Here is a 24857-nt window from a genome sequence, read left to right as displayed (position 1 = left end):
AACCTACTGTTGGGAAGCAGGTTTTTGTCAGCATTCCCCTAGCAAGTCTGTGGGACTGAGAAAAATAAGAAAAATCACTCACCATATACAGAGCTAGAACCACATTGTAGTCCTGGAAGCAGCATCCTACAAAGAGGCAGAACTAGACCAAGAAATATGTGACTCTTCTACAGCCAACAGATATTTTGTAGGTGGATTTGTTTGGAAGTAAATTCACTGGTTTTGAAACCTGTTGCACTTCTGATGGGCAATGTTGCTATTCTTATTCCCACCTCTGAGTTATGGACCACCTGGTTTTCCTGTGGTCCAAGGATTCATCAAGTGGAACATTTTTCTCGGACAAGTGTCCCAGGTTAGATGAAAAATTACATGGTCATTCTACCGAGAGATACGTCTGAGTAGTCACAGTGTGAAGGCAGTGACATACATGCTAGGTGCTGAGGGGCTCTGTTCAAAGGACTAAGAGTCTACCCTGGACCAAAGGAATTTGTATATACAGTGGGTGGGAGAGACAGAGGAGAATGTTTCAGGTGCAAAATGCCATGAGAGCAGAGAGGAAAAAGAAATTAATCCCAATTAGGGGAAATTACAAAAGAGCTGAAGCAGTAAAATAAAACTGGGATGTGGAAGAAACAGCACTGATTGTCCTGGAACATGAGGCACGTGAGGGAAAGAAAGACCAGGACAGGAGGGCTGGGGCATGTGGTGGGGACTTTGAACACCGATTAAGGAATTTAAACTTAGTCCATGAGTGACTAGGAGTCTGAGAGATTTTCAGCAGGGAAATTTCATAATCAGATATCTATTTCAGGAAGATATCTCTTCCCAGAACATATATAGCAGGAGGAAATAGTAGAGAATGGTTTGGAGGCTACTGCTACAGACCAGGGTGAGAAGAGAAACATCTTAATTTAGAAGCTTTTCCATACCAAGTCAAATATGCACTTTCATTCAATCTTCAGAACAACTTTATGAGGCAGGCATTATTATTATTGTTGTTGTTGGTATTCTTTCACAAATGAAGAGCGAGCGTTAAGGAGGTTACGTTAGTTGCCTGGGTTCGCAGGCAACCGGTACAGAGCGTGAATTTGAACCCAATTCTGCTGACTCTAAAACCCTTGCTCACTCTGGTACAGCACCAAACTGTCTCTGGAGAAGAGAGGCAAACTTCGAACTAGCATGCATTTTCAGGTATCCAAATAGAATTCCTGTTTTGGTATTTCAGGAAAACACTGCATAGCACTTTAGTTTTATAGTCTATCAAATTTAACAGGACAACTTTCTGATTTTCTTCAGAAGAAATAAAGTTTACCTAAAGATTTGCAAGGAGACTTCAGAAAAATAGTCATGCGCAGTTGCTAGATTTTCGGAGTCACATGAATCCGACGTGCTTCTCAACAATATTTCACAAGTCTCAGGCGTCTACAAGACATCTGGTGAGTCCAAGAGACCAAACGGACTAAAAGCGCCGGGATGTGGTATAAAAACCCAGTCCTCAAAAGCTCCCCAAAATGACAACTTCTGCACTCAATAAATTCCTTCTTTCTTGCCTTCCTCTCCATTACATGAGTCAAACAAAAAACTAACAAAATTTAAAATCAATAACAACAAAAATCAATATATCTGAGACGGCAAGCTCGACAAGGAAAAAACAAAAAAAAAAAATAAAACCCTTTTATCTAAGTGGATTTAGAGCCATTTTGAAAGCCTAATGAACTAACAAACAATGCTTCTCCAAGAAAACTGTGAGGCATTAATTTCCACAAATCTGTGTCTAGGGGTATAGAGAGAAAAGAAGAAAGAGAAAGACGCTTTGACCCTTTGCGAAAATATTGATAGGCATTCCAAAAAAGACCCAGAATTGTGATCAATTAAAGCCCAACTCCTGGTGAGGTTTGAGAATATTTAGTGCATCTTCCAAACGGGCTGCCCCTTCTCAGGCATACTGTGAAAGATGCTGAGTGCACCTGTTTATTTTGCTCTCATTACACAAGAGTATATTTTGGGTTGGAATCATTAGTTCCAACAAATGAAATCCCTGTTTTTATTCAAGTAAACATAAGAAATGTTTAAATGATTCTTCAAAATCAGAACATGCATCAAAGACAACAAAATTATGACAACAAATTATGTAAACCTTTTTTTAAATCTCAAATTATATTTCTCCCTAAAACTAGAACACCTACAATATGTTTCCATTTTGGTAATTTGTGTATTGTTGGAATTTTTCCCCCAGCTTCAAACATCCTTTGAAAATAACACACTTTTTTCTAAAAATAAGAAATGGTTCTAAAACGATAGAGGAAAAATATGCTCGTCTAACCATATTTTTTTTAGAGAAAAAAACCAAGCTGCTTTAAAAACTGAAAGACAAAGAAAGTATATTTCACTATAAATTATTCATTGCACTCATTTTGGATCAATATTTATAGATATTCACATGCTTTTTATAAAGCTTGGGAGATTCTTTTAAATGTCATAATTTCCTCCTCAAAGTCAATGTCAGAAGCACAGCTTAGTACTGGCAATAAATGAGCGCCACTTGAGGCACATGCCCTATTTTCTCCATCCTTTAGCATCAGGGCAGCTTGAAACACTGTGGATTTCTGCCACTCCAAAACACCTCATTACTGACCTACTACGTTCTGCCAAGTGGCTGAATTTTATAGGAATAAACAGAGAAACTGGTCGCCCTAACCCCCTGAATAAGAACAGAAATGCAGCCACTCAGGATCATGGTTCTAAATAGCAGAATTTGGAGTAAGTAGAATTTGCATTCAATCCCATGAACCCACAGTAAGCGAGCAATGAAGGTTCCTAGAAAGCCTGGTTGTGGGGGGCCCTGCTTACACTTCACAGCTTTCTGGAGAACCATTTCCTGCCTTTGGTTTGCTGGGGACAAGTCTGAAGAAGAGGTTTAGAAGAGAGAGGGGGTCAAATCAGAGAATGCCCTGCCAATATCAAATATCATCTGCGTCACTCCTTTCATGCTCCCAAAAGCTCAGATTTCCCTACTGTGAAAAGATCAGCAACTACAGGGCTCTCTTCTTAGGCCGTTTGCCAGGAGCATTGCTGCAGTGACAGAAAAACGGTTTTCAAAAGCTGCCACAATTAATTCACCTATCTTCTTTAGGAACCAAAAAAATTTCCTCCTTGCACCATCAGAAAAACATTGTTTTTGTATCTTCCTCATTTTTTGTTTTTGATTACCTGCCCTTCCTAAGGCAAAAGAATGGGAAAGCAAAAGAATTTTGGAAATTCTAAGCATAGTAAAAAGTCAAAGAAATTATCACCGTTATTCTTACTGACTGCACAAACAATTTTCTTTTCTGTTACGTTGAAGAGATGGGGCCAATGAAATTGTATAATTGTGAATGGTTTTGTAGGAACCAAAAATAAAGTCTAAATCTGAAAATGTAGGACGTAGTGCAGCCAGGTACCCTCATCTGGGTCTTGCAATTCTTGCTTGTCCTGTGTCACAAATGGGTGCTCCCAAAACAATGGTTGGACTTTCAAAGGGCAGCAGAATTCAGCAACAAGGCCAGTGTTTACATTGAATGCCACCGTGAAAAGGTCTTGCACCCTTTATTCTTGATCTTAAAATAATCACTTCATTCAAATGGCTCTTTTCAATAAACGCATTGCCTTCCAAGCAGTAACAGCAATTCAGTCACTGACTTTACTAGCATTTGTAATCTGGAATTTTTTTTAACGATTTTAGCTGCAGAATGCTTTGGTAATCTTCAGGTTGAAGGGTGTTACATCACTGTGAGAAATCACTAATGCCAAATAATAAGTTTAGACAAAAAGCACTATATGCAAACCTTGATACATATCAAAAGAGTTACAAAAGCCCTTCTAGAAAATGATTGATGGTAATCTGAGCACGATTTTTCTTGAGCAGGGTACGGGCCACACTTTAGTGAATAAGAAACAAAGTATTTCCGTTGTATTTATTATTCCAATATACAGACCCATCCCAAATTTCAGCTGTTTTTTTCCTCTTTCTCAATCAAAACCACACCAGCTTGGGGCCAATGCCAATACACACACTTCCTATCTTTGTTTGAGGCTCCCTGCATCTCCAGAGAGCACTGATGTAGTCCAGCATCTTGCTTGAAGCCTGCAGCCGTTTCCTCAGAGTCTTCCTTACAAGACTCCAATGCTTCAGTGACTTTCTGCATCAGCAGTTCCATCTTTGGGGCACGAAGATTGATTTTCTTTCTTCCTACAAGGCAAAAGTCCAGAGTGTGTGCCCCCCGCCTCCTACCCAGAGGGACAGACAATACAACCACCAGGATCAACTTGAAAAACTCGTCCAGGGGGAGCCTTCCCACCACCTCTGTGCTTCTTACTAGGTTAAGTGCTCCATATATCAATGAAGGCGAGCCCCGCTAACCCGAGTTCCCACAACAGCTGCGTGCCGTAGTTATCTGTTTCTGAATTTTTGTAACCCTCCATGGCTCCTGCACAGAAAGTCTGCACACAGCATTTCAGGGCATGCGTGATCATTCAGAATGGAATTTTGAAATGGGGGCCTGAAGATCACATCTTGGTCTAGGGTTGCATTAAAAATAACAAGGTATCTGATTGGTTAGGAAATCATGAATGTGGCCATACATCTATGTGCACCTTACCAATGTTATTTATGGTTGTTTTTAACACTCAAACTGCCTCAATGTGTTAATAGATTGCTTAAAAATAAAAGTTTTCATATTTCAGAACTGGGAAAATTCCCCTTTTAAAGCAGGCTTAAGAGTCTCAGGAACATATTTGAATTTTTAATTGAAATAGTTGGGGAAAGGGAAGGGCAAAGTTTAATGAGCCTCAACAATACATCTCTTTGCAGAGGGATTACGTTCTGCGCTTTAAGAAAGTACTTTTCCATTTTACGCAGAGGAGATTGATGGTAGGACAAGGCAGTGGAGGTAAAGAGATAATATGAACACATGTGAAGTAGACCAACCAGATTCCACATTTACCAGTAATGTGGACCTACAAACTTATTTAAAGAGCGTGCGTGAAATAATGTTATGTTGTTTATTAATATCACAGATTTAAGAGTAACAATATGTTATGTTTCCTAAGCTCTACCTCTATACAAATAAAATAAATAGTAATGATTAGAAAGACACAAACTGGAAAGGCACTCACGTTATTTTAATAGAAACTACACTATGATCTTAGCTAGGAAGGGCATTGGTCATTTCCTCATTAGCAACTGACTACTACAGTTTTCTAGAAGAAAATGGCAAAAACCTCCAAATCATCCTTTGAATAACAAATTAAGCAAATAAATGTTGCCTTGAATCAAGGTATGAAAATTGGCTATTTCACTTTTTTGAAATCATCCATACAGTTAATTGACATTTGATTATACTGGCATGATACTTCAAATTTTAAAAATTAAATTATTACCATGTGGTCTGTCTTTGAAACCATCCATAACACATCTTTAGAAAAATAAATGTGATACCATCTGATGATATATTAAATTGTGATTTGTTTTATTCACAAAGTGATTTATTTTAGTCTATATTTGCTTTCTATGCTATATCAACCTTAATATTTTCTGATACAAGTTGCCAAATAAATATTCTTTATCAACTCAAATGCATAGCATGTGTTTGCATCCTGTTTATCAAGACACGCTTTATGAAGTCCCTCACATTTTCGAAAGAACCTATTGAAATAAAATTTGAAGAAAATGTCCACAAATGAAGAAGGAGAGAACTTAGCCAATGTCTGGAGATTTAAATGTCAAATTCATATCAAAATTTCTCATGATTATATAAAGCCACATAATCTTATAAAGAAAAGTGAGTACGTTTATCTTTAATAATACAAATAAATAAAAGAGCAGCAGAGATTCACAGTCCCTCTATGACTTTCATTAACAGAAATCTGGCAAGCAAACTATTACAAGTAGTGTTGACTTAGCAACATTTTTTTTTTTTTTGGTGGTAGGGAGTGGTGATGAAAAGGGCAGATTAGAATGATATACGTCAAATATTAGTAGCCTTTTAAGAAGCCATCGCCCATGGCCCTTAACCCTTTACAGATGGCAAATCAGGTGCAGAGCAAATGAAATTAAGATGATACTTTGTTGACAGGAGCAAGCAGATTCCGTTTTCATCCCTACAGACAACAGGAATGACATCACATCTTTTCAAACTGACATGTTAATGAATTTAGCAACACCTGAACTTTTCTGGCACTGGACACCTTTGACCCAGTAAGTTCTTTCGTGTCAGTAATAATAGGATTCCGTATCATTCCCTCACTCCATATTTGATGGCAGAATTACCTTTTGGGCCCTAACAAGTTGACAGGGTTTCATTTTGCTTCCTCTTTTAATGACATCTTCTTTGCAGGTGAACTGGAGATGTAATGACTTCCTTTTTTGTCTTGGAGGATTCCTAAATGTCAAGGAGAGGCCCAAGACGTCTCAATCTCGCTTAACGCAAACGGGAAGCCAAGGGTTTTTAAAGGTGAAACAGATCTTGCTAATGAAGCGGTATCACTCTTCTCGGGGCGTGCAGCTTGTTAGTCCGAGTGAGGTGAGTGTCACAGGCTAGGGTTCAAGTGTGACACAGGATGTGATTCAAGATGTCGTCTTTTATTTATTGGGCTTTTAAAAAACATAATTGAATGGTTGGGCAATAAAAACAGGGAATCCTTTCTGCATTTGGGAGCGATCCAAAGAGAAAGGTAATGAGCTCTTGCCTCAGAAATTTGCAATGATGGGGTCTCAATTATGATAAAGTTCAAATATGTGAACTTTAAATATGTGAACAGTAAAGCCACACTGTAAATACAACTGCCTATTCATGGGGACCAGAAACTCAAGTTTTTGTTTATTTCGGTTCTTCAGTCTTTTTATTTTTCCCATGAGTGTGACTCAATAGTTACATAGCTATCTCTTTGTTTCATTTCCCTTCTTTTCCACAATAAAAAGGCAAGAAATACAATACTTGGGGCTATCATTAATTTGCAAAATGGTCATGAAGCCCAAAGAGGGTTGGAGAGGGGTCCTCCCAGATTTAAAAACTTGGCATCGTTAAAACTTCCTACGCATTTAAATCATTTGGAAATTCTCTGTTTGCTGAACTTTTCTGATATTACTCATCCGGCTTGTCACCATTTGGGGGAAATATAAGAATGGAAAATCCGATTCACACAATGACATAAAATCCATTGTGGGTAAAAAAAAGCCAAACCTCCCAGCAAACCCAACTTAAATGTGGAAGTGCTTGACCAGGGCTGAAAGGGTGAGAGACACCAGCTCAGCTGTCAGCCAGGGCCACCTTTAAATTACAAAGGTACACCAAAAATAATGTCCCAAATTATGAAATGATAAGTTTTCAATCCATCTAAACTAATTGGCAGACTCTGCTTGACTTGAGATACCCTTCTCCCTTTCCTTTTTACCTTGAAATCTCTAACTACCACAGCCCAAACTTCAGATTCAGCAGGTTTGTTCGAAAATGCTGGACCTAACCAATTTAAGAGAGGGCTACCCTGCCAAGTAGCTCCTCTCTTTCCCCTTTTCTGCGGTTTCGAATCCAGATAATTATTAACCATTAGGTTTGCCTCATTTATCTTCATGAAACGAAAGTTATTCATTAAAAGATGAGGATGGTTTCTCAATTAAAAGACTTCTATGAGTCACGGCCTCCGTGTCATTTTAGGAAAAACACACAATGGCATTTGGTTATAACAGGTAAAATAATGACTTTTTCACCTGTCAACGGCTAGCTTAAAATTCCCACACATGTAGGCCATGTCTGTTTCATCTATTCTTTGAATTTCAGCTGCTTTGCTTTTCAATGCCTCCGTTTCACTGGTGTCTCCTTTGTGTCTGAGACTCTCACACTGGGTTCTCCCTCTTTGGTGCTGGGCTTTCTTTTCACAGTGACATTTCAACATAAACAGTCAATATTCATTACCTCAAAGGAGACTTCCCTCCTATTGCTGACCAATTAAATACCAGCTGAGATAGGCAGACAAAGGTAAAGGAGCTGTAACATAAGACAGGCTTCAGGCTTCGAGCGTACTTTCTGCTCCCTTCAAGGAAGAAAAATTGTAATCAAAACAAAGAGAGCTGGGGACTTAGGGACTATCTCTATCCAAGAGACACAATTCCGGTGGATATTATGGTTCCCTATCTTTTCATCTGGCATACTGCAGAGTGTGTGGGGTTTTTGTATTATTTTTTTGTTATTGTTTTTAATAATTCAGCACCATGCATTTTTGAGGTTTCACCGAGAAGGACAATCAGCCCTTAATTAGTTCCTGACTGAAGATGGCCATATTGGCATAGGCTGTTTACTCAGATGCTGGTGGACCTGACCTTTATTTTCTTACTCTGCTGACTAATTTGATTTAGCTTGATTTCTGTATTTCTCCACCACACAAGAGCGACTCAGGAGGCGCCACTTAGAACATCTGTTGAGACTGAGCCCTTTATGGTGAACTCTCCACTGTATCGGGAATTACTGGGTATGGCTGTGAGACTCGTCAACTAAGTCCTCTGAGCTGTGCATTCACTTCAGGGGGAGAAAAACATTTCTTGTAGATTTCCTTGAATCATTAAACAGCTCAACTCCCTTCCCACCCCATCCACCCCCTCCCCCATACTCACACACTCACCAAGATACACTGCAAAACATAGGGCATTTAGGAAACCGTTTTCTTAAGAAACCCGGAGAAATTTTTTTCTTTTTAACAATTCTGCAAATTTCAGACTATTTCACTTTTTCACAATTCTGAGCAGCATGCATGTGCCAAGCTGCAAGACATTTCCTCCCCAGAAAAGAACCACATGATGAATTGGGCATTTGGGTCTTTCCTTTGTGGAACCATCCCACAAGTAAGCCATTTATTCTACCTTCACAAACGTTCTTCTCTTCAGTGGCAAGGGAACCACGTGGGGTACTGATTTTTATATTTGAAATGTAGCCTAGATTTAAAGGGTTGTAACCGAAACTCGTATCAGGACTGTCATCCACAAATTCAACGTTTTCTTAAGGACTGATTTAGATAATATTTCCATGCAGAGTGACCTTAAAGTAGAAGGTTACATATAAATGAAGTATACATGCCTCATTCATTTTCATAAACATACATATGCTTCCTAGCTTTGTCATCAGTTCTAAAAACCATCACAGTATTCCTGAAACAAACAAACAAGTCAAAGTCACTCTAGGTCGCAATCCTTATTCAACTTCCTTTAGAAACAGAATTAAAATCAGTGATCAATAGTCAAAGCAATGCAGAGTCCAAAATTTTTGTGTCACATTAATCATCTGCTTGAGAGAAGTGTTACAACAGTTTGATTTTCTAAGAGGTCTTCTTGAATTATTATTCTGCTCTGTCTTCTGAAAATGAAAATGCAATTAATTCAAGAAGGTAAACTTTTATTTATTTGGGTATATTTGTATAAAGAAAAAAGAACTCTAGCTCATCGAAATAGTGTTTTTTCCCCCTCCAAGCCAGATTAGGTGAATTTAATCATCAGAGAATTTTATTTTCCATTTGTGCTTCCAGCAGCTAGAGGGCACAAAAGAATGCTTTTACCTTGCCTTGTCTTTTTGTTTTTTTAATCACTGAGTGGAACTATATAGACTCAGAAATAAACAAAAATACAGGGAAAGCTGGTGGATTTTATTGCAACTTCCTTCCTCAGATGTCAATATTTCATATTTTCTTTACCTCGGGAATCCAAATTCCAGACAACAGTCATCTGTGAAACTGAACTAGAGAAACTTCACCTCCCTAAAATAAAGAGTAAATCCCAAAGAATGAGAGACTCAGACTGGGCACAATTCTTCCAAGCCTGGCCCATCGTTACATTTCTGAACTATTTTGTGAAGCTCTTTGTTCAAAAGCAATATAAACACATGTTTAACCTTTATCATTCAAGCATCTTAAATATTAATGTTGGTTGTGATTCTGCATTAACAACATCTATTATTTTTGCACTAATAAGAGGCTTACAAGAATAAACATAAAAGGCTTGGAGCAACCTTCCTGTCAATTAAGAGACAGTCAGTAGTACTTCAAATGAACAGTTCCAGCGGATCTCGGCAACTGGAATCAGAGTGGAAACGCACACTCCGGGAGCTACAAAAGCGGCTCCAACCTATGACTATAAGTTTTGCAAACCATCCCCTACACACACTTGTACACTCCCCCATCTCGTAAAGCTAGCTACCAATACGCCACAGTAAAAGGCATTCTTTTTGGACCATTTATTTGAAAGCGTAATAGTTTGGCATTTTTCTGCAAGAAACACTAATAAACCTCAGGAGGAGTCGCATCTGTTGCTGGAGTACAAAATGGGTTGGGCCTCAATAGCATAATATATATAAACACTTTTTCCCCCTAATGAACTGTACCACCCCCTTAGGCATAAATGAGTTGGATCTGGATAGAGTGCCATTTGCCAAATTGTAAATTGCCTACATTTATTTTGGGAGTGCACTAAACAGAGTGCTAATTGCCTTGTTTAGCACTTTCCTTTCTTTCATTTGCACTGGTGTAAAATCTTAGTAAATTAACTCAAGGCTTTTATTATGTAGGTAGCATTTGAACAACCAAGAATTAGTGAGGAGGCAGCATGAAAGGACTGATAAAAGAGGAGTTGGCTCTACCCATAATGCCATTTATATGTCCCTTGAATTAAAAGGATGGAATTAACTTTTAATCCTTGGGCTTTTTAAATAGCTGATGTTAACACAGAATGTATTACGAAGGCATTTTATTCAAATTTGCTCACTTAAAATGGGTAGAATGTTAACAACCATGATCGTATGGGGAAAGTGCAGCTAGCTGTATTCATATACACAAGTGTATATATTAAGATTCATTCCAAATAGCAATTTATGTAGTTGCAGTCAATTGCATAGTCAAGATTCCGGCTTATTGTCAAAGACAAAACACTCCAAAGTCATTAACATCCACTGCTGTGCAGTAGCCTATGTAAAACGAGTTGGGAATCTCGTTGCCATTCCTAATGGACAGGTGCACACTTAAGAAAAGCCATCACCAGATTTAGCACAGCACAGAATGTGTGCGGGCTGTTTGTATGGAAAGGATGGAGGCAAAACAGCCCCCAGAGGCTGAAGGTCTTGTACTCTTACAGGTGGCCTCCTGTGGGGACTTTGTCCAGGAAGCTGTGGAATCCTACAGATGCAGTCCTCTCTGGATAAACAGAGAATTTTCTATTCTCAGTGTTCTTCGTTCATTTCAACTCTTTTCATTAGGTTTTCCAGATCCATTCAAATACCATGGATGACCCTCAAAAATTTCCTTTCCAAAGAAAAGAAAATAGGTTGCAAATGATGATTTGAAATGAAAAGTAATAAATAAATCCATTATCTTTTTTTTCTTCATACTTTTTCCTTTAAAAATCTTGGAAATTGTGTTTAGATAGAAATTTACCAACATAAAAAACTGAATGATGAAAAAAAGTGTTTCAATTTCTTCTTATCATTTGTATTAACCTTTCAAAACTTTAGAAATGTTTTTCAGGAAAGGTATTATTTATTTTGTGGGCGATGGCAGGGGACACAGGTTTCCTTGTTCAAGGTAGTGACAATGGAAGAAAGTTTTGGAAAGTAGAAAGGCAGTGGGTATTTGCTATGTTGAACATCATTGTCAATCCAGTTAGAAAGATAAATTCAAGTCTTGATGATCTTATGAGCAGAAAAGAAAGAGTATGTGTTTCGCTTAATATTCTCTAGAAATCCGAGTAGTATCACAGTCATTTCTTAATAGGTAATATATTGATGGTAAAAAGGATTCTGAAGTCAGGCAGACACATGTGGATCCCAGTTCAGGTCCTGGAACTATGATCTTTAGCAAGTGACCTCATCGTTTTGAGTACCTGTTTCTTCATCTCTAAAATGGGATGACAACACAAATATGTAAATGATGCTGTGAGAATTACATGGCAACGCCTAAGTTTCTAAAACATGGTATGCACTAAGAAATGTTAATTCTCCTTCTGATTCTCTTCCTAGTTTTGTTCACCTCTAATCTCATCTCTTCATTTACTTAATGAAGCAAAATTCCCGCTTGGATATTAGAAGCTACAGTAGTATAATTACTTCTGTTCTTCCAATGCAGAACTGGACAATAGCACTCCTCTATAATAAATACCTGTGGAAAGAACAAATGAATGAGAAACAAAATTAGACAATGTTTTAAGATTGCATCTGGAACAATAACAAATTTGATGGGAATAACAGTTGCCAATATTATTTAATATTAATCCCCTACTCCTTCCCACTCAGACTTAAAAGCAGCTGGTAGCTTTAAGTATGCACATGATTATGGTAGATGCTTGTAATATATATATTATACTAGAGGCTTCACGACGAAACATATTTGTGAAGCTTCCAGGCCAGAATGATTTGGAGCCATTTCAGATTGCTAACTGGAATTCCACACACTTCTCTGGATGCTATGAGGTTCTACCTATCACTCAACACCAAACTGTGGTTATATATAAGTTTTGCATGAAATGAGACAGGATTTAATATATTTCCAAAACTAGCTTATTTGCCAGGGAAACAAAATGATGGCTTAACTGCTAAACTTTATCCAATTTCCCATTTAAAGGGAAACCATATTGGCAAGGGACAACTGGTGAAGAATGAGATAGAAGAAAGCTAAGAAAGGATATTTTAGCCTATGTGATTTATTTTATGTTCTTCACAATACAAAGTGTTTCCTAATTTAGAGTGATTGTCATTTTTAATGGAACAATTTAATGGTAGTTCTATGAAATAATAGTTCCATATGAAATGACATAGGTTTCAGTCATATGCGTCATATTAGAAATCATTTATTGAGTGATCCTTGATTAGAGCTAAACTGAGCTGAAGATTGGTCTTTAGAGTCTCCGCCAAAAGTGATTCCATAATTACCAAGGTGAATGTTTACTCTAACAGAAGACTTGGCCAAGGATTTCAGAAATGCAAGCTTTGGTTTTCCATGAGACTTAACAAGGGCAGAAGCCAAAGACTGGTCATCCATTCTTTAATTAAAGAAACTGAGAGTCTGACTAATGATAGATATTTCTACCATTTCATTTCAACATGTTTCTCTTTCTTAAGTTCTTAGACAAATAGTCTAAAAATTAATTGTTCATGCCTTAACTTATTATTTTAACAAACCTACGATTTTTATTGGTTTATATTTTAGTCTCCAAAAACGTAATGGTACTTCTGATTCTCCATTTCCTACGTATTCTCCTCATCCTTCTTCCTTTTCTTTGATCTAATCTGTGACATTTTAATCTATTCACAGACACTGTTAAAAAGGAGCTTTAATGGAAACTATTCAAACAGACGAGCCATGAAACTTTTGTTCAAAGAAAAATGTGTTCTTTATGGGTTACTTTCCTATCATGTTGAATCTTACGGTTCCTGGGGTTCAGTTCTTTTTGTTTTGGAGTCTTCATAACTCCAATGACCTGCAATCAACTTCCATCTTGAATAAACTTTCCAAATGTTTAATGAGTGTGTAATTTACTTTTACTAGCTAACTGGCCTTGGTACACAGAGTTTTTAAAGATCCAAAGCTACCTCTGATAAGAAAGTGTTGGAAAACCCAAACAAAAAATATTTGTTTTCTTAAGAAGGAATTCATAAAAACCATGGTACTGGATTTGAATACAAAAGTGCTATGCATAAGTTTTCACAAACACACCACTTATAAAATGTAGCATCAGTTTATCAAGAAAAAGTTGGCTTAACGCTGCACTTACCCTTAAGTTATCTAGATTGCTGTAGCTTAGGTTCTTTGTGTAACACAGGGTTAGTTTTCATCCACTGGAAACACGCCGGACTTGAAACCTTAGCAGGACAGTAGATGCTAATCCAGGGTAAAGCCTGAAGGAGGGAAACAGTATATATTAAGAGAAAGCCTTATGATGATCATGGGATCAAAACCAAACATACTCTTATCGATGATTCTTTGGGTTAGAGTCAATCCATGGAAAGCCCCTCACAATCCCAGAAGTTTTCTGGGACATGTCCAACCATGCATCTAGTAGAAGAGATCCCTACACCACAAGCTTCATTAAATATTCAGTCAATTATGCCAATAAACTAATGTCCAGAGACTGGGCTGGGCTAGCAGTTTGGCTAAGATCATTTCCAATAAGGAGTGAAGAGTTCTCACACACTCTAATCTCTATCTGTGTGTGATACACCGCCTATTCTGACCACTAGGCATGAAAGGTCTATTCAAACATGTTTCTAAAGTCTTACAACATTTTCCTGTTTATCCTTGGAGCTAAAGCTAAAAATACTTGAGTGATTTTTTTTAAATAGGATTTATAGTAAAGAGGCTCTTTATAATCTGTTGCTTTTGAAGAGTTTACTCTGCCTCTCTAGCTGAAATTTATATTAAGAAATAAATTACAAATGAGGGAAGACAAACAAAATGATTTAATTGTATCATTATTTAGAGTAATATTATTTTAATATTAAATAAGAGATTTGATACAACCCAAAATATTCAATTCAGAAGAGGAAATGTCATGCAGGCAGATAAAAAGCATGTTTATGAAGATTCTAGTAGTGTGCTGTAATATTGACTGAGAAAAAAGTAAAACACAATTTATATATGACATGATCTTGACTCTGTAAGGAAGAAAAATACAAGTATAATTAAAAGAGAATGAACTGTGTCAAAACAGTTATTCTGTTTGAGCTGGAAACTAAGATTATGTAAACTTTTTTCCTACTCTAGTATACATAGCTCTGTAGGATGTACTTTTATAATTTAAAAAACGTAAGTAATTGGGGAAAAAAGAATTCTTCACAATGATTGTTCAAAACAGTCTTTTTGTGGAGATGCGGCCACGGTTAATTATATAAAAACTGGTACAACATATATATGCACCTGTCCTCAGCCCACCACCTCTTTAAAAGTTCAAAATAACCTGAGACTCACTGAACCAAGTCAACGGGAGCATTGGAACCTAAGAACATTTTCCTTTGCTGAACTAGAAACAATTTGGGGCCATCTTTATCTTCCTTCTCTAAGTGATCATTTTAAATTTACAAAGTTCCTTGTCCTCCTATTTTATTTGGGAAGTAAAAAATGTAAGTAGAAATAGATGGTTCAGGAAAAGATGAAAACAAATTCAAAAACAAAGAAACAGAACAAACAAGGGCTAAAACCTCAGTCCTTCTTCCTGAGAAATTCCAGTTTCTCTTACCACTTTCTGGCAAAATTTTAGTTCACATCTTTCTTTGCTGCCTGCATCCCCCATGATGCCCCTCACCTTCTAGAGTGCACACTTCATCCACAAACTCGCTCGTTCACACAGAATTGCCTCTGTATTTGAGTATGCAATCAGCAATTCAGGTTTCCTTTAATAAGCATGCAGATAGCTCTTTGTGTTTTTAAAGAAATTTCTCGAACAATATTGGTCTGTGAGGCTTACTTAATTACCAACTCTCTTACTTAATTTCAAGTAAGACTCCAAGTAAGGAAGCTAAAGCAGAGAGATTAAACCACTTTCTGAAGATCACCAAGTCAGCAGTGGAGGCCGGGCCAGAATAAATTCCAATAGTGTTTCCCTTCAGAGATGCCTGTCACTTTTAATCTGCACGGTTAGAGTTTTCCCCCCTAAGCCGTAAGTCTGAGCCATACATATTAAATGAATATTAGATAGTGTGCTCATTGGTTGAACTTTGAGGTGTTCGGGCTCTCTGCCCACCAGTCTAAAGAAAATTAAGCTTATTTGAAGGAAACGTGGTCTCTATTAGTAAAGGGTTAAACACAGATTATGCAAATAAAGATATTGTCGTTGGTCCCCTCCGTTCATTCTGATGGCTGCTTTCCTGTTGTTGTTTTTCTTCTCCTCCAATTGAGAGATTAACCTGGTCCCAATTGAAATGGCAGTCCATATCATACCTTTCCTTGATCCCACAGCATGGCTAATAACAGCTGGGGCCCGCCAAGCAAGCGTCTTTATTTTTCCTTTATTGTTCCAGGCTACACATCCGTGAACCTTCAGCATGTTATGTACTTAACCATGGTCAGGTTGATGTCATTATTTTCCGATTGTCCAGGAGCTCCCGGGGTACTGGCCCATATTGACAGAGAAGGGCTGGCATGCTCTTTGTAGGGCAACCTTTGAAAAAGAAGCCCTCGACCACCTGCATGTTTAGCCTAGAGCTGTGACATTGCACTAGGCCAATTGGTACGCTTCAAAACACATATTAGCACCAGTTGTGCTAGTTCATCTTGCCTTCTAATTTTCACTTGGTCTCGTTAGATAAACCTTATCTGTGCCACAAGCAAATGCTTCACAGAGCTGATTTTTAAAGATCTTTGTAAGAAGATCTGGTATGTATGGGTCACTGTGTGCTTTGTCTAAACCTAAGCATAGCTATTTGTTAGCTTCCCTGCCTCTTTTTAGTATTTTTTTTCTCCTGTTGCCTGTCCATATGTCTAACTAACTAGCCAGGCTAGCCTAAAGCAGACAAAACCAGAACACGAGCACAGAATGGCAAGAAGAGTGGAGCAAAGTGCTTCTCTGCGTGAACCATCTCTACACTTAGCTTTTACAATCCTATAAAAATTGGTCTACTTGTTATCAGTTCAGACTGGAAAGCAAGCAACAGCCCTCGATGCCTCGGGCTTTGATGTAAGCACCCCTGACTATTTCTGTTTAAACTCTAGCGGATGGAAGACACCTATAAAGATATTAATTAGCTCCAGTTGTCACCAGATGTGGATCACATTCTCTGAGCCAGCTCTGAAATACTGGAATTTTTATTAGGCAAGGTAATGTTTATGGCTCTCATTAAAGTCTGAGTCATAAAAGACTGAAGATGAGATCGGAGGGGGTGGGGGTAGTTTTGTCTTTGTTTATCAACTTTCAAAAATCCCAAAGACCTATATTTTAGGTTTGAGTGGCATGTTAACTTTGAAGGATTTGGCAAGAATCTTATGGTGTTTACACTTTGAGGAAACCTTTCGAGTTATACTACATAAAATGACTGGTTTATGTCAGAATTATGAGTTACATTTACATGCTTCATTAAAATAATGTCAGACGATGTGTAGTATTGCACCACGCAAAAGAATTCAGTCCTAATTGTTATTGGACAGGATACTTACTTGTGGGCTATAATATGACAACAAAAGGAATTAATTGTTTATTCAAAATGGGTGAACAGTCCTTCTTAACTGTCAGGGCGGGGTGGCAGTGAGAAGAAGAAAATCCAATAATATCTTCTGAACACTTTTCTCCAAGGCTCCCCTCCCTGCCCAGTTATTGCCATGCCTTTAGGATTCTTAGGAAATACTTTTGATAATTTTTCCCTTGATAAAAGAAAGGGTAATAGTGAAAACATGCTCAGGTCTACTAGCCTATTTAGAAAAAAAAAAACTTAATTTGAGAAAGATTTGCAGGCCAGAATAGCCGCTCAGTTTCCTTCAAAGGCTTCTCTGACCTCCTTTTAAAGTTACTCCCCCATGTAACCTACACACATAATAAGACCAGCCCAGTTCTTCTGACAGCCCACACGACAATCCACCGTCTGGGGTCCCCAAATGGAATATATCTTCAGCCTGAATCCTCTGATGACTACATCAGTGCATCCGATTTACAGTTTCATAAGATCTTTGAAGATTTTAAATGATATTCAGAAATATGCTTATGCATTTTTAAAAGATTCCTTTTTCCCGTCTGAACTCTTTTAACAAAGGTATTACACTAAGTACAAAAGCTGTCCAATTTTTTCCAACCTTTTGGTTCTTTCTAAAACACAGTCATTTTGTTAGACATTGAAAATGTCTTGATTTAGTTGTCTTGCTATTTTGGGCCTGTCCTGCCCCCTGCAGTGGTAATAAGGATGGGGGTTCCTGCTGAGCCCTGAAGAATACCATTTCACGGCCGCCGCAGAGCTGGCGGCTTTTATTTATGGAGCCAAGAAAATGAATGGGTATTAGTGTCCAAACATTTCAACATGCTCCCGCGGCCATGCACAAAAGGGACTGATTTGCAGCAAATTTCCACTTATTTTCCAAAAGTATTTACCTTACCGAAGCTTGGCTGATCACTATAATGGCATAGCTGAGGGGGAAAAAAATGACCATTTCAGAACTCAATTTTTATATATATATTTCTGAACCTTGAAAGTGCTCTACTTCTTCCGAATAAAGATAATACCTTTGGTTGCTAGGCTTTTACAGATATATGGATAAATCTAAGGTCCTGGAGTTTCTAGTTCTCATTGTTGTCTTAAACAAGAAAAAACTCTATACAGCCCAGAGGAAGATAGCTCATATCAGCAGATATAGGCTAGACAGAGAAGAGCATGCTACAAGTGCCCTGGTCACCTTTGGGCACTCCCAAAGAGCAAGTCCAGCAGTTTAATGTCTGGAAGTTGTTCCAGGAATTGAGGGCTAACATGTTCTATAGCTTGGTTTACTATTTGGCCTCAGGCTAATTGGTTGGTAGGCAATGCTGAGATGCTGTGCAATCACTTTGCCTTTCTACATTGTGCAATTCACTCATTTTGTCAACAAATACTAATTGAACACCTACTATGTGCCAGGCATTTGAAACCTGCCTCATAGAGATATGAAAATGGCTTTGAAAGTGGCTTCCCAAGATCTTTGCTCAGGACGCCAGCATCCTCTGCTCAGGCAGACACTTAGCAGACCACTTCTCCATCTGTTTTCCAAGCCCTGTCTCTGAGCAGGGCTGCTCCTCATTCTCTAAATAAGGCATTGCTATCTCAACTCTGGAGCTTGATTCACTCTGCTTAGCACATGAGGAATATCTTTTGCCATAAATCAAAGTTCCTGCTCCTCAAATAGCCGCCAAAAGACCCATTCTTTCAAGACCAGGCCCCAAAATCCCTAATGTGGATGTAAATTCTCCTTTCTCTGAACTCCATTTTGTTTTACTACTTTTGTGTTTATTTGAGGGTATGAAGTGCTGGATGATAAACCAACGGAGAGATGAATTGATGCCAGTCACATTCCCTAAGGCTTGTATGCACTTTGCACATAGTAGGTGATCTCTCAAAGGGGGCAGGGGAGACCTTGATGAAAGAATGAGTTTCCATGATCTCATAAATCCCATTGTCTTTTTCCTGCATAACACCATTTTACTCCACCAGAGGTAAGATTTACAAGTCCAAGAGATGCGTAGATTTTTCTCTTCCTCCTGTTCCTCCAAGGCTCATGTGTACTTTTCTAACACCTATGTCAACTTCACCATGGCTATGAATCTCCTAGTCATCCTTCACAATGGTCACCTTTTTATTGCTCAAACTTCAGCGTGGAACAGTATGACAGTCTCAAACTACTTATGTAAATCAGCTATAAGATACTAAAATGTTGAGCACAATATAAGAAGTTTTTATAGTATAGGAAATGTGCAATAAATGGTAGAAACAAAACCAGCAGTATTTCATCCTGGCTCCATAACTGCTAGCTATATGACTCTGGGCTGGTTACTTAATTCTCTATATCTCAGTTTCCATCTGTAAAATGGGGATAGTAATCATAGCTACCTCATGAAGTTACTGTGCACATTCAGTGAGTTAACATAAATAAAACGCTTGGAATATAGAAATTGCTTAACCAATGTTAACGATTGTTTCATATTTGAGAACATATGGCTTTAATTTACGATAAGCGTTTGTAGTTTTACTTGCAGTCTTTGAGTAAGAGATAATAAAGCCACTTTGGCCTAGGATACTGTACTGCCTTTGCTCATAAAAAGATTATTTTTAGAAAAGCTTCTTCTAGCAAATTCCATCATGTAGCCTGATGCCCTGGGTCTCAAGGGATTTCCAGGCCCATTGTGTCCACATCTGCATCATAAGCTAATAAAGCGCCAAATGGCCTTACACCTTTAGATTGCCAAATGGGCATTCTATAGGCCAGTCAATCAATGGCTCTTTTTCCTGACCCATAGGGTTCTCCCAGGCATCTGCAGAATTGGATGTGTACTTACTGGAGGGCTCTCACGCTAATTATCAACATCCTGGTGTTGGGCGAGTCTACCTAGCTGTCTTTCATATTTTGGGCTTGTTGGGGGCACAATTGACCTACTAATCACCAAGGTCCAATGTGTTAGTCATCTCGGTGCCTACTTCTCCCTTCTCAGAGGAGGTAGCTTCTCAGATACATTCCTGAACACAGCCAAACAAGAAACCTGCACACCACTTTCACGTCACAGTGAACAGAGCTAAAAACATAACAACGAATGACACAGTTTCACCCTCAAGAAGTTCACAGGCCAATACAAGAAATAAATGTAAAAATAAATAATTACAAGATAGATTGATAAGCATAAAACTACATGTGGGCATTAGAGCAAGTTTACCCAGTATCTGTTAGAAGGGGGATGGAAGTGAAAGAGTTGGAAGAGGAGCATAAGGAGAAGAAAAAGGACGAAAAAACAAAATAGTCTGAATCTGGCCATGGTTTTCTTTGGGAAATGCTGGGAGAGGCAAAATTACACAGCTTTCTTTATTATAGGACTTCTCTGAGCCTTTAAATTATGACTATGTATTGTGAATTTCCAAGAGATTATTTGCAAAAAAAATAAGCTTATTTTTATCCCTTATATTTTTCATGTTTAACTGCTGTCATCTTAGGAAAATGAATAGTTGAAGAAACCCTACACTGGAGAGATAATGATGAGTATGCACATAGTAAATGAGTGATGAAGCCAAATAGTCAGAAGTCAGGCCCTGACTCTTTCAATAATAATACCTTTCTCATGACATTGTCGTGAAGATTAAATAAGTTATATAAAGTGCTTGGATGAATGTTTGGCATACAAAAATATTTAATAAAAGTTTATTATCATTATCTGATTGTTATTATTATCGGAACAGAGCAGAGACTCAGCAGTACTATTGGGGGCTGGTGTTTCTTCAAGAAATTCCTAAATTAGTTCCTTAACTGTTGACTTCGATTCTCCAGGTGGAAGGGACAGAGGTGGCAGGATGAGAGCACACCAGGCAGAGGAAACAGCATAAAGAAAGATCTACAGCCTTAAACCAGCAGGAAAGCATGGGCCCATTCGTTTAGAAATGAGTATGCAGCAGAATAATGCTCACAACCTCTCCTAAAATTAAAGGGAGGTTGGAATGGGTGTCAACCATGACACGGAGCATTTCCTTGCCCTCCTCTTTCTCAAAGGTCTCCTAGTGAAGAAGTTAGCTTAGTTCACAGCAACACTACCCAAAGGCCATTATTAAATACTATCTGGTAGTGATGCTTCAAGTTAAATCTAGCCATTATTTATTACAGCACCTCTTTCCAAATTTATTATTTCCAGGAGAAGCCTTAAGCAAAAAGTTTAGTGAGTTGCTAGGATGACTATGCTTACTGACACTTTCTAGAAGCACTACTTCTCAAGTGTTTTTACCTATATGACAGTTTTAAACAAAATATCAATACTTAATAAACCAGTAAATTCTCACTGTTTGCAGCAATTCACAAGTAATTTGTCTATTACACCACAATTGCAGTGATGATTACACAAAAATACCAGGCTAGTTTTGTTTTTTATTCCATTGCTGCTTTTGAAGAAATAGTCTAAACATAGGTCAGATTTTTCAATAAATATTCATGAACAGCTTGCATTTATGTTTTGCGACTTCTTCCGCTCTGTAATTGTTCAAGTATTTTGCTGAATTGAAAATTTTCAGAAATTTTAGAAATCTTAGAAATGAAATTTCTCTTTCTTTCTCTCTCTCCCTCCTTCCCTCCTTCTTCTCTCCCCACGCCCCTCCTCCATTCTAAATTGACAGAAATCGACTGGTGAGACAGGCATGGACTTCCATGTTTACCTTTCAGTGTATTCCATATTGAATTCGATAAAGCTCATGGGGGAGGAAGTGAGAAAGAGGGAATAAATTTCACAAGTTGGCAGTATCTCAACTAATAAATGTAACAATTGTTCAATGAGTAGCACCCACTTACTGAGCTGTTATTACACGCCAGGCACTGATTACACCCTGCACACACAGTAGACCCTGCAAGCCTCACCAGCGAGGGGGTCCTACTTGACAGATGAGGCAACTGAGGCTCCTCAATGCTGATAAAATTGCCCGCTTCATACAGCTAGTGAGAGATGGCATGAGGACTTGAAAACCGTCCACACAAACTTCAAAACCCAGGCTTCACCCATCAACCACATCGCTGCTTCCAGGAGCTTCTCCTAGAAAAACTGAAAGCTTTATGTCAGCAGAACAGCTCACTGGCAGAAAGCAATTTAATATGGCAGAAATCCCTTGAGTTCTTGTTAGTCAGCGTCAAAACAAATTTGGAGGAAAAAATGCTTTTGTGTGTGAAAGGAAGATTGTCGGTGAGCTAACATCTGTGTCAATCTTCCTCTACTTTTTGTATGTGGGATGCCACCACAGCATAGCTTGATGAGAGGTGTGTATGTCCACACTGGGGATCTGAACCCACAAACCCCAGCCGCTGAAGCAGAGCTTGCGAACATAACCACTATGCCACCGGGTTGGCCCCTGAAGTAAAAACTTTTATCCCCTACCAGGCTGGAATAAGATTGACTTGAACACTTACCAGCAAAACCCCTACCTCTCCTGGATGCCTACATACAAGGATAGAGATCAAAGTTAGCAGACCAAGGGGGCTGCCCAGGTTCAGGCTTTTACTTAGCTATTGGATACCGTAGCCTCTCGAGCCTCAGTTTCCTCATATGTAAAATGGAGATGATAACTTCATTTCTGCTTATTTCTGAGTTGTTGAGAGGATTAAATAAGCTTAAATATCCATATGAAAGTAGAGTATAAATATATAGAACATTAATTAAAAATATGACTATTGTCATCATTATGTACTCTGAACTGATTAGATTCCCAGTTCTCAGAAATACCTAGTTTTGTTCCGTTTTCTTGCTTTTGCATAAATTTTGGGATTAAAGAAACTCAAAATCAAAGTCAGAGGAAAACTCCATCCAACCCAATGTTGTGTCTGTGACTGAGCCTTCAGGCTTCTGAATTCACTTAGTATCTCTATCTCCATTTAAATTAAGATTATCATCAAATATAATAAAAATTAGAAAATAATATACAAACATCTGTGTACCCATCAAATCTTATCATTTTTCCATTTTGCTTCAGGTCTTTTCTTCAACAAAAATAAATAAATAAAACATCACAGGTAGAGTTGATGCCCCTCGTGTGCTTCCTCCGGATTCCATTGTCCCCTTCCCTCCCCAGAGGTAACCACAGTTCTGAAGTTGGTCTTTTATTACGGTACAAGTTTTTATATTTTTCCTACTAATCCTTTTATATTTTTACTTGTACTTTAAATTTCTATATAAATGTACAAACAATATGCAGGATGATTTTGCATGCATTTAAACTTCATTAAAATTGTATCATATTGTATATATTTTCCTCTTTTCCAATTAACTTCTTTGTAAAAATCAAACTCATTAATTGTAAGTGCTGTTTAAGTGTGCCTCACAATTTACTTCTCTGTCCATTCTCCCAGTGAGGGACATTGAAGTTGCTTTCAATTGCTTGCTGTTACAAACAGTGCAATGAATATTCTTATGTTTGTCTCCCCGGGTACATGCAGGCAAGTTCTCTAGGACAGTGGTTCTTGAGGCACGCTCCTGAGACCACCAGCACTGACATTATCTGGGAACTTATTGTCCATGCAAATTCTTTCGTTGCAGCAGATTTTAGTAAGCCCTCCAGGTGATTATGATGCAGGCTAAAGTTTGAGAACTACTGCTCTAAGCCCGGAGCTTGAAGTGGTTGGAAATGAAGTATATGTGTCTTTGGTTTTACTAAGTATTGCCAAATTATTTTTCAAAGAAGTTGTTTTTGCTGCACATTCTCATCAAACTTTGCATCAGCCTTTCAAGTTTTGCACATTTGCTGGTTGCACAATAGTTATCTCCTTGTGATTTTAATTAGCATTTCCTTGATCAGTATGTAAGGTTAAGCATCTTTTCATACATTTATTAGCCATTCATATTTTATTGTATAAATTCATTCAGTTTTTCTATTAAGTTGTTGACTTTCTATTGATTTGTAGGGCTTTATGATTGTACTAGATATTAAGCCTTTGTTTGGTCATATAAGCTGCAAATATCTTCTCCCAGTAAGTAACAAAACCTTTTACTTTTTAATGCTGTTTTTCTTTACATTGTTTGTTTGTTTTAATTTTAACATGGTCAAATTTATCAGCGTTTTCCTTTATCTTTTTATCTTGTCATTTAGGAAATCCTTCTGTATCTGAATATCTTAAAATATTTTTTCTTCCAGATACTTAAAGTTTCACTTTTCAGATTTAGATCCTTAACCTACCAAGAACTGATTTTTTGAATATGAGGATGCTGTTGAATTTTTTTCACAAGGATCACTAATTAATCCAGTCTCATTTTTGCATTATCCATTTTTCCTCCACTAATTTCCAATATCAACTTTGTTAGATGTCATGTTTTCACATGAACATGTGTGAGCCTGTTGCTCAGCTCTATACCCTATTCCAGGGTGTTTTTTTGTCCATCTCTACATTAATTCTATACTGTCTTTCCTATTATAGGTTCACTTTTTTTTCTCAATCAATATTATCAAAGGTTTTTTTTTTATTAATTGTGTTTTTCTGGATTGCTATTTCATTAATTTCTAAATCTCTTTCCTTCCTTCTATTTTTTTACTTTGTTCTTTTTCTAAATTGTTATGCTGAATGCTTAGCTAAAGAATTTTCAGCATTTATTATTTATGATGTAACATTTAGGGCTATATATTTTCCTCTAGGTACTGCCTTATCTACAGTCCATGTAATTTGATCTTTACTATTTTAGT

The 24857-nt window shown here is 37.7% G+C and overlaps 1 long non-coding RNA gene across 1 annotated transcript in view; it reads right to left on the bottom strand.

The window, feature by feature from the left end:
- Nucleotides 1-10747: 10747 nt before the first annotated feature.
- Nucleotides 10748-24857, bottom strand: part of LOC138917186 (uncharacterized) — a 64770-nt gene continuing 50660 nt past the window's right edge. Inside the window, exons 2-3 of the long non-coding RNA XR_011424886.1 lie at nt 13778-13901; nt 10748-12165 (exon numbers count right to left, since the gene is read on the bottom strand). This is a non-coding gene — a long non-coding RNA (uncharacterized lncRNA). The remainder of the gene's footprint in view (nt 12166-13777; nt 13902-24857) is intronic.

This window comes from Equus caballus, chromosome 1, assembly GCF_041296265.1.
Source record: "Equus caballus isolate H_3958 breed thoroughbred chromosome 1, TB-T2T, whole genome shotgun sequence".
Classification (NCBI taxonomy): domain Eukaryota; kingdom Metazoa; phylum Chordata; class Mammalia; order Perissodactyla; family Equidae; genus Equus; species Equus caballus.
The sequence above is the reverse complement of the archived record's forward strand: the minus strand, read 5'-3'. Positions and strand labels throughout refer to the sequence as shown.